Source organism: Protopterus annectens, chromosome 1.part2 (assembly GCF_019279795.1).
Source record: "Protopterus annectens isolate FY-2018-M chromosome 1.part2, PAN1.0, whole genome shotgun sequence".
Lineage (NCBI taxonomy): Eukaryota > Metazoa > Chordata > Ceratodontiformes > Protopteridae > Protopterus > Protopterus annectens.
In genome coordinates this window covers 662,842,244-662,857,564 of record NC_056727.1, presented here as the reverse complement: position 1 = coordinate 662,857,564, position 15,321 = coordinate 662,842,244, and positions in this window count along the sequence as shown.

Here is a 15,321-nt window from a genome sequence, read left to right as displayed (position 1 = left end):
GCGAGCCCTGAAACGGAGCCGGGCCCAGGATTAATGGCAGCAGCAGCAACATGAGGATGGATTGAACAGAAGACGCCGAGCACTACTCAGGGTAAGAGAGAGAGTGTATTAAGCTATTTTTATATGCTGTACCTAATACAGTTTTGTGCATTTATGTCTGATTTGTATTTTTATGCTTTTAATTATTTTTGTTATGTTTTATTCACTGGGTTTCAGTAGTTGTATTGCAATTAAGGCTTCACCAAAAGTGAGTCCTAGTGGTCCAGCTCACCTGCCTGAAAGTTAAATCTGTTAAATGGTTTCATGGTCATTGGGAGTCCAGTTTTGTTCATTGGGAATTCATTGTAGTGATTTGTTGTATTGATTTGTCAGTGATGTAAAAATGACTGTCCAATATTTAGTCCCACATAGTCTCAACATCATCCCATTATGTCTTGCTATAAATTAAAGCAATCTGTAAGTGTTAATATGGGTGTGCCATTTTTTTTTCTTTCTTTCTTATTTACAGTCATTAAGGCCAGAGTGCAACATGCATACATTATTCTTTGGCCAGGAGAAATGTATGAGACAAAGGTGGCAACCATGTTAATAATTAAGTAGACTTTTATGATGGAAATGTTCTGAATTGGGCAGTTTTGTCATTGCTGATTCATGCATTTTGTTTTATTGCCTACTGAAAAAAATATACTGTATTCATATAAAAATAGAATGAAAACATTTTTTTAGGGAGCCATTGTGTATGCTCATGCAATGTTACCTGAGGTAAAATGGTCTTGGAATCCTTCTCTTCCAGATGAATCTTCTCACAATATTTACTAGGTAACTGGTGTTAATGTTTTTGTTTTACAGAGGTATTAAGCTATTTTTATATGCTGTACCTAACACAGTTTTGTGCATTTATGTCTGATTTGTATTTTTATTGGAAATTAAAGCACATGTTTTCTCCATATCCCAAGATGTGTATTTTTCCCCCAATGAGGTGATGTTTTCAAAGCATGCCATCTATCTGCTCCTGTTCCGGCCCCTTTGTCAAATGTTAGAACTCAATGTGGCCCACGAATCAAAAAGTTTGCCCACTCCTGATCTATGCATTCCCCTTTTGCAACAGATTGTAACAGACTTATGGATGTTAAGGTATTTCAGGAAGAATACAGTTGACATTGCATAAAAAATCAAACAGATTTTTTTTCCTCAGGTTCTTCACCATTTACTCACCGTAGGAGTTATAGGTGCCATTAAATCAAAGGGGCAAAGGCTTCTATTCCCGAATGTTTCTGGTACCAAAGAAAGAGTCATTTTGCTGACCAATTCTAGATCTTTCCTTCCTAAATCAGTATGTAGAAGTTCCAAAATTCAAGATGTTGACCCTTCAGAGTTGTTTCCTGCCATTCTCAGGGAAACTATATGTTAACATTGGACCTAAAGTATGCATACCACTACATTCCCATAGCCAAAGGCTTCAAAAGAGATTTCTCAGATTTTCAGTGTCTATGTCACATGATTAGTTACCTGCATTACCGTTTAGGTTATCTCCTACTCCAGGATTGTTTACAAAGTGTCTATCATAGCTCTTTGATGATTGGATGGCACTGACATCTTTCCTTATTTAGATGACTTTCCTATCTTTGCAGAGTGTTTTCTCAGATGTCGTGTTCTTAATATGGGTTTCTTCTCTTTTAATAATCTGGGATTTCAGATAAACAGAAATCCTCTTTAACCCCATCAAACATGATTGTCTTTCTAGGATGTCTTACAGACAATTTGCAGCAAAAGGTCTTTTTTGAAACAGGAAAAGGTGAGTTTTTATCTGGAAACTTTCCTGGGCTTCTCAACTCAGTGTCAGATTGCAGCCAAAGAGTTTCTTAAGGGCCATGGGGTTCATCACTTCTATAAGTCTCATGATTCCTCTCACCACATTGCAAATGTGAATGATTCAGTGGTGTCTAAAACACTTGGACCCAACAATTCCATCCCCTGGAATTTCAGATTCCAATTTTGGCATTTGTAATAAAAAAGGAACTACACTGGTGGAAACTGCAAATATAAGAAAACACAGGCTTCCCCCCTTTTTCTTCTCTACTTCCAAGTTAATCTGTAACTACAGACACCTTAAATTTTGCTTATTGGGCAGTTTCAATGGAAGATGGTGTGATTGCTTGGGAGGTAGCTCTTCAACACTCTAACCCTCCTAGCATCCTACATTCTACATTCTCTCAGAGCAAAACAGTGGCAGACAAGCTGAGCATGAGCAAGACTGACCCTCATGAATGGGAACTGAATGAAGGGGTCTTCCAGGAATTAATCTAATTGTGTGGAACACCTGAAGCAGATCTGTTTCCCTCCTTTCAAAACAGACAACTCTGCTGCAGGATTCTGTGCAAACTGACATAGAAAACAGATGCTTTTTTGTTCCCTTGAATGGGAATGTTACTTTATGAATTTCCATCCCTTTCACTGATATCCAGGATAATTCTGAAGATTCAGAAGGACTCTTCAAAGAATTATTGTGGTGACCCTGTTTTAACCCAGGCAATATTGGATCTGATCTTGTCAGTTTTTCATCTTCTCCTCACATATGGGTTCAGATCCGAACCCTCAGATCCGATTCCGCCGTTAGCAAGCTTGTAGCAACCAAAAGGGTCTTGGTTTCCTCCTCCTTACCACAATGCATCTCCCCCCATTACTTCAGCTCCCGTTTACCGCTTTGCGAAGATGTGGTCATTCCAGTTAGCTCTTGGTGTCAGGTTGCGACTTTTCTTCAAATTTCTTCAACGTCTTCCAAACCTTTGTAGATTTTGATAGTACAAGTCTTCTCTGTCCCTTTCAGAACTGGTCTGTTCCAGTGTTGCTTGCTACTGTATTTAACTTACTTTTACTTCGTCCCTTTCCTTCCTGCCAGTAACCATTTCTTCATAGGTTACTTTTCTCCCCTTTTTACCCTTGAGGTATTTCTTGCTTACTATTGTTAGTGTTTTCTTTTCTGTCTATTAAAAAAGAAAAAAAAACTTTCCTCTGTTCTTTTCTCTTGAGTGTGTGTGTGTGTGTGTGTGTGTGTGTGTGTGTGTGTGTGTGTGTGTGTGTGTGTGTGTTTGTGTGTGTTGTACCTCTTCTCCTCTGTTGTGGTGGAGAAACAGGAAAAAATGGCTAGCTTCAAGAAGTGAACGAACTGTGGGTATAAGCTCTCATTTAGTGACTTGCACTCCTTGTGTATATTGTTTTGGGCCTCTGCATTTACAGGAGGACTGTGAGCTATGTCACTCATTCAATAATAGAGCCTTAATAGACCGAAGGAACAAACTCATTTTAAGAGGGATGTTGCCTTCAGCCTCTGATGAAGACATTTCTGGAGCAAAGGATAAAACAAATTCTACCTGCTTTGTCCTTGTCCTCCAAACCTTTGAACAAGGCCAAGAAAAGACCTTCGTCTGTGCCGACTGATTTTTCAGAGCCAGTGTCTAAGAAGGCAAAATCTCCCCCGTCTGAGGAGTTTTGATTGTGATCAAAGCCTACTGCTCTGATCACTTCTTCATCAGATCTGGCTTCTTCAGCTGTGACTATCTGGCAAGGTTGGGTCAGATCCGTTGGGGTCAGATCTGACTTTTAGCCCTTTCAAGCCAATATTGACCTTGCTGAGGCCACGGTACTCTCCCTCATATGACCCAGTACCTTTGAGAGTACCGTGCTCCTTTCTGTCGAGGCCAAGATCCCCTTTTGCTATGTCCTCCCATTTGACCAGGTGTATTATTGAAGAAGAGGTGGAATGGATAGTGCAGAAAATCTTATGGGTGCAAGGTATCACTAGGTCCCCCTCGACCTTGGCCCTTTTGGATCCAGGTCTACTTAAACCGTTCACTCCCCCTCTTCCTCCTCTGACTTTGGGGAAAGTTTTGGAGCTCATGGATCCCATATGCTCGGTGCCTTTGAGTTCAGATCTTAGGTTGTTATCTTCCGTGGATCAGACTTCAGCTCATAGCTTATTGGCCTTTTTGGAGCCGGAGAGCTCCTGGAGCCAAAGTGTGCTAAGTGAACCTTGGGTGCAGTTGACTCCCAGATCATAGGAGTGGTCGATGCCCCTCTGGGATTTGGTGAAAGTGAGCTCACCTCCGGCTTCAACTCTAGGTGAACTGTCTTCTGGACTGGGAGTGTTTCTGTCCCAAAAGCATGGCGTGTCAGGTCCAGAGTCCTCCTCCTTCCAGGAGGAGTCAGCATTTGGAGCTTTGGAGAGGACTATTGCTGACACTACACCAAAAAGGTCACCCACCCCTTCAGATCTGTTATCCCAGGCAGACACCCAGTGCACTTCTTTGTCCATCTTGTTCCACATGGACAGTGGGAACATAGGCTCCAGGATACCCCTGAATCTTCCGATACCGCCCCAGACTATCCCACTGAGGAGGTTCCACAGAAGAGGCTATGCAAGAGGAAGCATCTGGACTCCACAGAGGAGTCAGCCATTGAAGACACTGACCTCGATGAGGGTGAGAGTTCTCCATGGTCACCTCCCAAGCAGAGGGATGATTGGTAGTCCAGCAATCCCTCTCCTGAGGAGGCAGTGTACTTGACCACCTTCAGTTCCCGCCCATCTACCTCCTGTGTCACTCCACCCATCGATGAGCTTATAGAGGTAATCTCACGGTGGACATGGAAGACCCCAGATTCCATTGAGCTGATTACCCAGAGACCAAATAAAATTATAACCAGTCCTTCTGATAAGGCTTTCTGGACTTAGGGGGTTGCAGTAGATGCCATGGTTGTGGCAGCAGTGACCAAGAAAGAACTTTCTGTGGAGAGTTCAACTATCCACCCTACTAATAAAGATTCCAGGATGATGGATAGATATGGGAAGCATGTCTTTTCCTCAGTGACCTTTGCCCTGTGGTCGCTGAATTATTTATCTCATTTTACCAGGTTACAAAAGGATCTGATCAATGAGCTCTCAGATACTCTTTAAGGAGCAGTAACTGAGGGAGCTGAAGAAAAAGTAGCTTCCCAGTTAGTCACCCTACATTCAATTGACAACTTTTCCATGAGGCTCATTGCCCATGGCCGAAAGAATGAGCAGAGTGGTGGGTTCCAGCATTTCCATCAAGAGGCATACCTGGATGTGCCTTTGCGATTTTGTGGAAGCTTTTAAGTCTTCATTCATCAATGCTCCTTTTGATGGCACATCTCTTTTTGGGCCCAAAGTTAAGGCTATGCTATCCAGATGTGAGAAGGATGGTAAAACCCTTTCTGCCATGGGCATACATTTTTCAGCTCCTTAGAGACCTTATGCCAAAGGTAAGAGAGGTAGCAAAAATGTGGTTTAAAAAGTCTCCAGAGTCTTATCATGACACGTGTGGAGAGGTTTCTCCCAGAGGTAGAGGGGGAAACAAGCTGATTCCCCAGACACCAAATAAAATTATAACCAGTCCAAACTCCACCTGTTGGATGTACATAGACAATTACGATTCTATTTACACAGGCAAAACATTTCCATAAATTCGATCAATTGTTTTATCCTTCTATAAACCCTTTTTGGGTAAACCTATCTCCAAGATCACTATTGCTAGGTGGATTTCTTCATGCATCCTTAAGGTCTATAATGACAGAGGCATGTCTCCTCCAGGTCTGGTGAAAGCTCATTCCACTAGGTCCATGGCTACGTCTGTGGCTTTTTGGTGTAGAGTCTCTTTAAATGATATTTGTTCTGCAGCTACTTAGTCCTCATCTCATACATTTATTTCTCATTACAAATTGGATTTGACTTCCAGAAGGAGACCATCCTTTGGTTCTGTGGTGATCCGGAATATCCTTCCCTGAGGGCCACCCAGGAGTTTAGTAGCTGGGGACTCTGTCCCACAGGTTGAAGACCAAATGAAGTAAACTACTTCAGATAAAGAAGTTATGTACTCACCCTAATATTCCGTCTGAGTAGTTCTACTTCATTTGTCTTCAACCGTCCCTCCCTCCTTCCCTGGACCTTGTCATGTGAACAGCCTACAGCTGCAGTTATAGGTCACAAGTATTTTTTTCAGGTCGGGTTACCAGTGTAAGGTTCAGCAAACTCAATCTGGGGGTTGGAAGGTAGTGGAGGTGTATTATGGGTAAGAGGAGGAACTTGGAGCTCGGAGTAGATGCTAGTAAGATTGTCGGCTCGAATTCGATATGGATGCGGTATCCCACAGGTTGAAGACAAATTAAGTAGAACTACTCAGATGGAACGTTATGGTGAGTACATAACTTCTTTTTTTCTCACCTTAGTTTCTGACATTGTTGCAATATCAGCATTACACCAGCAAGTAACGGGTTACTGATATCACCAAACCCGTCCCCACTGGACAAGGAGGGGAACATTTTGAACAGAATTGGTAAAAAAAATGTACTTCTTCCACTTTGGCATATAGATGTCTTATATATCAGACCCATATATATATATATATATATATATATATATATATATATATATATATATATATATATATTCTAAAGACATGCTTCTGGAGCATTTCTCCCCGGACCTCTGCTGAAAACAGGATCTGTGGAACCTAGTCGGCTTTCCCGGCCAACAAATGTTAAATAAATAAAAAAAAAAAAAAATAAATAAAAGTTTATACTTTTTTGAATAGTTTTGAGAACTAACTACAACTCTTAACCCTGAAGGGAGAGGCTATCTCAATTCTAATGTTTCCAACATTTTCTAGGTATATAAACATGCCTTAATGAGTATACATAATTGTGCAGATACTGCGTCCAGGGCCTGTGCTTCTATTTTGAGGAGGGATGCCTGGGTATAAAATCAAAAGTTTTCTAATGGAGTAAAGTCTGAAATTTTGAATTCAGTTTTAGATAAGGAGGTTTTATTTGGCTCATCTGTTACTCATGTTTTCAAATTATTTTGTGAGAGAAAGAAGGAATTCATTCAGGGAGTTTCAAAAGTTTTTGAGCCCCACCCTTTACAAATCTCCTAGCTTCTCTTTCTCTTCTAAGAAACAAAACAAGCAATCCCTGCATTCTCAAGCCAAACCGGTAAACAAAAAGAAATGGTAGGAAGGGTACCATAAGAAACCAGGATCTTTTCCAAAAAAGGGACAGTCTACAATTTCAGAGTGATTATTCCAGCATTTTTCTCTCACCCTCTCCTACCCCAGTCACTCAAAAGCCTGTCCCAGCAAGTGGATCTATGCATTCCCCTTTTGCAACAGATTGTAACAGACTTATGGAAGTTAAAGGTATTTCAGGAAGAATACAGTTGACATTGCATACAAAATCAAACAGACTTTTTTTCCTCAGGTTCTTCAGCATTTACTCACCGTAGGAGTTATAGGTGCCATTAAATCAAAGGGGCAAAGGCTTCTATTCCCGAATGTTTCTGGTACCAAAGAAAGAGTCATTTTGCTGACCAATTCTAGATCTTTCCTTCCTAAATCAGTATGTAGAAGTTCCAAAATTCAAGATGTTGACCCTTCAGAGTTGTTTCCTGCCATTCTCAGGGAAACTATATGTTAACATTGGACCTAAAGTATGCATACCACTACATTCCCATAGCCAAAGGCTTCAAAAGAAATTTCTCAGATTTTCGGTGTCTATGTCACATGATTAGTTACCTGTATTACCGTTTAGGTTATCTCCTACTCCAGGATTGTTTACAAAGTGTCTATCATAGCTCTTTGATGATTGGATGGCACTGACATCTTTCCTTATTTAGATGACTTACCTATGTTTGCAGAGTGTTTTCTCAGATGTCGTGTTCTTAATATGGGTTTCTTCTCTTTTAATAATCTGGGATTTCAGATAAACAGAAATCCTCCTTAACTCCACCAAACATGATTGTCTTTCTAGGATGTCTTACAGACAATCTGCAGCAAAAGGTCTTTTTTGAAACAGGAAAAGGTGAGTTTTTATCTGGAAACTTTCCTGGGCTTCTCAACTCAGTGTCAGATTGCAGCCAAAGAGTTTCTTAAGGGCCATGGGGTTCATCACTTCTATAAGTCTCATGATTCCTCTCACCACATTGCAAATGTGAAAGATTCAGTGGTGTCTAAAATGCTTGGACCCAACAATTCCATCCCCTGGAATTTCAGATTCCAATTTTGGCATCTGTAAAAAAAAAAGGAACTACACTGGTGGAAACTGCAAATATAAGAAAACACAGGCTTCCCCCCTTTTTCTTCTCTACCTCCAAGTTAATCTGTAACTACAGACACCTTAAATTTTGCTTATTGGGCAGTTTCAATGGAAGATGGTGTGATTGCTTGGGAGGTAGCTCTTCAACACTCTTTACCCCTCCTAGCATCCTACATTCTACATTCTCTCAGAGCAAAACAGTGGCAGACAAGCTGAGCATGAGCAAGACTGACCCTCATGAATGGGAACTGAATGAAGGGGTCTTCCAGGAATTAATCTAATTGTGTGGAACACCTGAAGCAGATCTGTTTCCCTCCTTTCAAAACAGACAACTCTGCTGCAGGATTCTGTGCAAACTGACATAGAAAACAGATGCTTTTTTGTTCCCTTGAATGGGAATGTTACTTTATGAATTTCCATCCCTTTCACTGATATCCAGGATAATTCTGAAGATTCAGAAGGACTCTTCAAAGAATTATTGTGGTGATCCCCTTTTTAACCCAGGCAATATTGGATCTGATCTTGTCAGTTTTTCATCTTCTCCTCACATATGGGTTCAGATCCGAACCCTCAGATCCGATTCTGCCGTTAGCAAGCTTGTAGCAACCAAAAGGGTCTTGGTTTCCTCCTCCTTACCACAATGCATCTCCCCCCATTACTTCAGCTCCTGTTTACCGCTTTACGAAGATGTGGTCATTCCAGTTAGCTCTTGGTGTCAGGTTGCGACTTTTCTTCAAATTTCTTCAACGTCTTCCAAACCTTTGTAGATTTTGATAGTACAAGTCTTCTCTGTTCCTTTCAGAACTGGTCTGTTCCAGTGTTGCTTGCTACTGTATTTAACTTACTTTTACTTCGTCCCTTTCCTTCCTGCCAATAACCATTTTTTCATAGGTTACTTTTCTTCTGTTTTTACCCTTGAGGTATTTCTTGCTTACTATTGTTAGTGTTTTCTTTCTGTCTATTAAAAAAGAAAAAAAAACTTTCCTCTGTTATTTTCTCTTGAGTGTGTGTGTGTGTGTGTGTGTGTGTGTGTGTGTGTGTGTGTGTGTGTGTGTGTGTGTGTGTGTGTGTGTGTGTTGTACCTCTTCTCCTCTGTTGTGGTGGAGAAACAGGAAAAAATGGCTGGCTTCAAGAAGTGAACGAACTGTGGGCATAAGCTCTCATTTAGTGACTTGCACTCCTTGTGTATATTGTTTTGGGCCTCTGCATTTACAGGAGGACTGTGAGCTATGTCACTCATTCAATAATAGAGCCTTAATAGACTGAAGGAACAAACTCATTTTAAGAGGGATGTTGCCTTCAGCCTCTGATGAAGACATTTCTGGAGCAAAGGATAAAACAAATTCTACCTGCTTTGTCCTTGTCCTCCAAACCTTTGAACAAGGCCAAGAAAAGACCTTTGTCTGTGCCGACTGATTTTTCAGAGCCAGTGTCTAAGAAGGCAAAATCTCCCCCGTCTGAGGAGTTTTGATTGTGATCAAAGCCTACTGCTCTGATCACTTCTTCATCAGATCTGGCTTCTTCGGCTGTGACTATCTGGCAAGGTTGGGTCAGATACGTTGGGGTCAGATCTGTCTTTTAGCCCTTTCAAGCCAATATTGACCTTGCTGAGGCCACGGTACTCTCCCTCATATGACCCAGTACCTTAGAGTACCGTGCTCCTTTCTGTTGAGGCCAAGATCCCCTTTTGCTATGTCCTCCCATTTGACCAGGTGTATTATTGAAGAAGAGGTGGAATGGATAGTGCAGAAAATCTTATGGGTGCAGGGTATCACTAGGTCCCCCTCGACCTTGGCCCTTTTGGATCCAGGTCTACTTAAACCGTTCACTCCCCCTCTTCCTCCTCTGACTTTGGGGAAAGTTTTGGAGCTCATGGATCCCATATGCTCGGTGCCTTTGAGTTCAGATCTTAGGTTGTTATCTTCCGTGGATCAGACTTCAACTCATAGCTTATTGGCCTTTTTGGAGCCGGAGAGCTCCTGGAGCCAAAGTGTGCTAAGTGAACCTTGGGTGCAGTTGACTCCCAGATCATAGGAGTGGTCGATGCCCCTCTGGGATTTGGTGAAAGTGAGCTCACCTCCGGCTTTAACTCTAGGTGAACTGTCTTCTGGACTGGGAGTGTTTCTGTCCCAAAAGCATGGCGTGTCAGGTCCAGAGTCCTCCTCCTTCCAGGAGGAGTCAGCATTTGGAGCTTTGGAGAGGACTATTGCTGACACTACACCAAAAAGGTCACCCACCCCTTCAGATCTGTTATCCCAGGCAGACACCCAGTGCTCTTCTTTGTCCATCTTGTTTCACATGGACAGTGGGAACATAGTCTCCAGGATACCCCTGAATCTTCCGATACTACCCCAGACTATCCCACTGAGGAGGTTCCACAGAAGAGGCTATGCAAGAGGAAGCATCTGGACTCCACAGAGGAGTCAGCTATTGAAGACACTGACCTCGATGAGGGTGAGAGTTCTCCATGGTCACCTCCCAAGCAGAGGGATGATTGGAAGTCCAGCAATCCCTCTCCTGAGGAGGCAGTGTACTTGACCACCTTCAGTTCCCACCCATCTACCTCCTGTGTCACTCCACCCATCGATGAGCTTATAGAGGTAATCTCACGGTGGACATGGAAGACCCCAGATTCCATTGAGCTGATTACCCAGAGACCAAATAAAATTATAACCAGTCCTTCTGATAAGGCTTTCTGGACTTAGGGGGTTGCAGTAAATGCCATGGTTGTGGCAGCAGTGACCAAGAAAGAACTTTCTGTGGAGAGTTCAACTATCCACCCTACTAATAAAGATTCCAGGATGATGGATAGATATGGGAAGCATGTCTTTTCCTCAGTGACCTTTGCCCTGTGGTCGCTGAATTATTTATCTCATTTTACCAGGTTACAAAAGGATCTGATCAATGAGCTCTCAAATACCCTTTAAGGAGCAGTAACTGAGGGAGCTGAAGAAAAAGTAGCTATCCAGTTAGTCACCCTACATTCAATTGACAACTTTTCCATGAGGCTCATTGCCCACGCAGCCGAAAGAATGAGCAGAGTGGTGGGTTCCAGCATTTCCATCAAGAGGCATACCTGGATGTGCCTTTGCGATTTTGTGGAAGCTTTTAAGTCTTCATTCATCAATGCTCCTTTTGATGGCACATCTCTTTTTGGGCCCAAAGTTAAGGCTATGCTATCCAGATGTGAGAAGGATGGTAAAACCCTTTCTGCCATGGGCATACATTTTTCAGCTCCTCAGAGACCTTATGCCAAAGGTAAGAGAGGTAGCAAAAATGTGGTTTAAAAATTCTCCAGAGTCTTATCATGACACATGTGGAGAAGTTTCCACCAGAATAGAGGGGGAAACAAGCTGATACCCCCGACACCAAATAAAATTATAATCAGTCCTTCTGATAAGGCTTTCTGGACTTAGGGGGTTGCAGTAGATGCCATGGTTGTGGCAGCAGTGACCAAGAAAGAACTTTCTGTGGAGAGTTTAACTATCCACCCTACTAATAAAGATTCCAGGATGATGGAAAAATATGGGAAGCATGTCTTTTCCTCAGTGACCTCTGCCCTGTGGTCTCTGAATTATTTATCTCATTTTACCAGGTTACAAAAGGATCTGATCAATGAGCTCTCAGATACTCTTTAAGGAGCAGTAACTGAGGGACCTGAAGAAAAAGTAGCTTCCCAGTTAGTCACCCTACATTCAATTGACAACTTTTCCATGAGGCTCATTGCCCACGCAGCCGAAAGAATGAGTAGAGTGGTGGGTTCCAGCATTTCCATCAAGAGGCATACCTGGATGTGCCTTTGCGATTTTGTGGAAGCTTTTAAGTCTTCATTCATCAATGCTCCTTTTGATGGCACATCTCTTTTTGGGCCCAAAGTTAAGGCTATGCTATCCAGATGTGAGAAGGATGGTAAAACCCTTTCTGCCATGGGCATACATTTTTCAGCTCCTCAGAGACCTTATGCCAAAGGTAAGAGAGGTAGCAAAAATGTGGTTTAAAAAGTCTCCAGAGTCTTATCATGACACATGTGGAGAGGTTTCTCCCAGAGGTAGAGGGGGAAACAAGCTGATTCCCCAGACACCAAATAAAATTATAACCAGTCCAAACTCCACCTGTTGGATGTTCATAGACAATTACGATTCTATTTACACAGGCAAAACATTTCCATAAATTCGATCAATTGTTTTATCCTTCTATAAACCATTTTTGGGTAAACCTATCTCCAAGATCATTATTGCTAGGTGGATTTCTTCATGCATCCTTAAGGTCTATAATGACAGAGGCATGTCTCCTCCAGGTCTGGTGAAAGCTCATTCCACTAGGTCCATGGCTACGTCTGCGGCTTTTTGGTGTAGAGTCTCTTTAAATGATAATTGTTCTGCAGCTACTTGGTCCTCATCTCATACATTTATTTCTCATTACAAATTGGATTTGACTTCCAGAAGGAGACCATCCTTTGGTTCTGTGGTGATCCGGAATATCCTTCCCTGAGGGCCACCCAGGAGTTTAGTAGCTGGGGACTCTGTCCCACAGGTTGAAGACCAAATGAAGTAAACTACTTCAGATAAAGAAGTTATGTACTCACCCTAATATTCCTTCTGAGTAGTTCTACTTCATTTGTCTTCAACCGTCCCTCCCTCCTTCCCTGGACCTTGTCATGTGAACAGCCTACGGCTGCAGTTATAGGTCACAAGTATTTTTTTCAGGTCGGGTTACCAGTGTAAGGTTCAGCAAACTCAATCTGGGGGTTGGAAGGTAGTGGAGGTGTATTATGGGTAAGAGGAGGAACTTGGAGCTCGGAGTAGATGCTAGTAAGATTGTCGGCTCGAATTCGATATGGATGCGGTATCCCACAGGTTGAAGACAAATTAAGTAGAACTACTCAGATGGAACGTTATGGTGAGTACATAACTTCTTTTTTTCTCACCTTAGTTTCTGACATTGTTGCAATATCAGCATTACACCAGCAAGTAACGGGTTACTGATATCACCAAACCTGTCCCCACTGGACAAGGAGGGGATCATTTTGAACAGATTTGGTAAAAAAAAAGTACTTCTTCCACTTTGGCATATAGATGTCTTATATATCAGACCCATATATATATATATATATATATATATATATATATATATATATATATATATATATATATATATATGTATATATGTATATATATATATTCTAAAGACATGCTTCTGGAGCATTTCTCCCTGGACCTCTGCTGAAAATAGGATCTGTGGAACCTAGTCGGACTTCGGTCAACAAATAGAGGTTCATAGATTAGTACTAGGCTAAGTGGCCTTGTGGGCCATTTTAAGCCTAGCCAATTGTCCCATGTAAGAATCAAACCCTGCACCTTGTGTCTGTAAGGTAAACACTGTAACCATTATGCCAGCCTCCAATAAATAAAAAAAATTAAAAAAAATAAATAAAAGTTTATACTTTTTTAAATAGTTTTGAGAACTAACTACAACTCTTAACCCTGAAGGGAGAGGCTATCTCAATTCTAATGTTTCCAACATTTTCCAAGTATATAAATGTGCCTTAATGAGTATACATAATTGTGCAGATACTGCGTCCAGGGCCTGTGCTTCTATTTTGAGGAGGGATGCCTGGGTATAAAATCAAAAGTTTTCTAATGGAGGAAAGTCTGAAATTTGTAATTCAGTTTTAGATAAGGAGGTTTTATTTGGCTCATCTGTTACTCATGTTTTCAAATTATTTTGTGAGAGAAAGAAGGAATTCATTCAGGGAGTTTCAAAAGTTTTTCAGCCCCACCCCACCCTTTACAAATCTCCTAGCTTCTCTTTCACTTCTAAGAAACAAAACAAGCAATCCCTGCATTCTCAAACCAAACTGGTAAACAAAAAGAAATGGCAGGAAGGGTACCATAAGAAACCAGGATCTTTTCCAAAAAAGGGACAGTCTACAATTTCAGAGTGATTATTCCAGCATTTTTCTCCCACCCTCTCCTACCCCAGTCACTCAAAAACCTGTCCCAGCAAGTGGATCTATGCATTCCCCTTTTGCAACAGATTGTAACAGACTTATGGATGTTAAAGGTATTTCCGGAAGAATACAGTTGACATTGCATACAAAATCAAACAGATTTTATTTCCTCAGGTTCTTCAGCATTTACTCACCGTAGGAGTTATAGGTGCCATTAAATCAGAGGGGCAAAGGCTTCTATTCCCGAATGTTTCTGGTACCAAAGAAAGAGTAATTTTGCTGACCAATTCTAGATCTTTCCTTCCTAAATCAGTATGTAGAAGTTCCAAAATTCAAGATGTTGACCCTTCAGAGTTGTTTCCTGCCATTCTCAGGGAAACTATATGTTAACAGTGGACCTAAAGTATGCATACCACTACATTCCCATAGCCAAAGGCTTCAAAAGAGATTTCTCAGATTTTCAGTGTCTATGTCACATGATTAGTTACCTGTATTACCGTTTAGGTTATCTCCTACTCCAGGATTGTTTACAAAGTGTCTATCATAGCTCTTTGATGATTGGATGGCACTGACGTCTTTCCTTATTTAGATGACTTACCTATCTTTGCAGAGTGTTTTCTCAGATGTCGTGTTCTTAATATGGGTTTCTTCTCTTTTAATAATCTGGGATTTCAGATAAACAGAAATCCTCCTTAACTCCACCAAACATGATTGCCTTTCTAGGATGTCTTACAGACAATCTGCAGCAAAAGGTCTTTTTTGAAACAGGAAAAGGTGAGTTTTTATCTGGAAACTTTCCTGGGCTTCTCAACTCAGTGTCAGATTGCAGCCAAAGAGTTTCGTAAGGGCCATGGGGTTCATCACTTCTATAAGTCTCATGATTCCTCTCACCACATTGCAAATGTAAAAGATTCAGTGGTGTCTAAAACGCTTGGACCCAACAATTCCATCCTCTGGAATTTCAGATTCCAATTTTGGCATTTGTAAAAAAAAAAAGGAACTACACTGGTGGAAACTGCAAATATAAGAAAACACAGGCTTCCCCCCTTTTTCTTCTCTACCTCCAAGTTAATCTGTAACTACAGACACCTTAAATTTTGCTTATTGGGCAGTTTCAGTGGAAGATGGTGTTATTGCTTGGGAGGTAGATCTTCAACACTCTTTAACCCTCCTAGCATCCTACATTCTACATTCTCTCAGAGCAAAACAGTGGCAGACAAGCTGAGCATGAGCAAGACTGACCCTCATGAATGGGAACTGAATGA